The sequence below is a fragment of the Vombatus ursinus genome, unplaced genomic scaffold (assembly GCF_900497805.2).
Source record: "Vombatus ursinus unplaced genomic scaffold, bare-nosed wombat genome assembly UNPS02014822.1, whole genome shotgun sequence".
Lineage (NCBI taxonomy): Eukaryota > Metazoa > Chordata > Mammalia > Diprotodontia > Vombatidae > Vombatus > Vombatus ursinus.
The window spans coordinates 15,486,167-15,487,179 of NW_020954600.1; positions in this window are offsets into that span (position 1 = coordinate 15,486,167).

A 1,013-nucleotide genomic window follows, 5' to 3' on the forward strand; every position below is an offset into this window, starting at 1 on the left:
TTCCTTCCTTCCTTCCTTCCTTCCTTCCTTCCTTCCTTCCTTCCTTCCTTCCCTCCTTCCTTTGTTTCTAAATCTGTTTGGGATACAAACCTAGTAGTGGTATTTCTGGGTCAATGGGTATATGTGGTTTTATAGCCTTTTGGGCATAGTTCCCAATTGTGCTCCAGAATGGTTGGATCAGTTCACAACTCCACCAACAATGCATTAGTGTCTCATTTTCCCATATCCTCTGCAACATTTGTAATTTTCCTTTTATGTCAAATTAGCCAATCTGATAGGTGTGGGGTTGTAGCTTAGAGTTGTTTTAATTTGCATTTCTCTAATCAATAGTAATTTAGAGCATTTTTCACATGACTATAGATAGCTTTGATTGTTTCATCTGAAAATTACCTGTTCATATCCTCTATCAACTGAGGAGTGGCTCTTATTTTTATAGATTTAATTCAGTTTTCTATATATTTAAGAAATGATGCCTTTATCAGCAAACTTGGTGTAAAAATATTTTCATGGTTATGATTACTGCACATTTCCCTGCATCCTATTTCCACCTTCCCACCCCCACCCATCCCAGTTTATCTTAGTCTCTTTGTTTTCACTGTACATCCTCAAAAATGTTTTGCTTATGACCACTACCTCCCCGACTCCTCCCTCCCTTCTATCAATACCCCCTTTTCTCTAATCTCCTTCCCCTTGTACTTTCCTATAGGCTAAAATAGATGTCTATACCCAATTGAGTGTGTATGCTATTCCCTTTTTGAGACAATTCCAATGAAAGTAAGGTTCAAGCGCTCCCTCCTATCTCCCACATCTTCTTCTCCACTGTAAAATTTGGGAGAGCTCAGTTAAGTCCCTGCCTTCTTCATTGTTAGTTTTTGAAGAGGATCATTTACATCACGATGTTTAGGTAAAATAGTGGATGATGGGGGATGTCTTGGTTTGCTCAGGAATCAGATTTAAGTGAGGTAGAGAGGTGCAAAGTCATCAGCTTCACTGTCTCTTCCAAAGTCATCAAA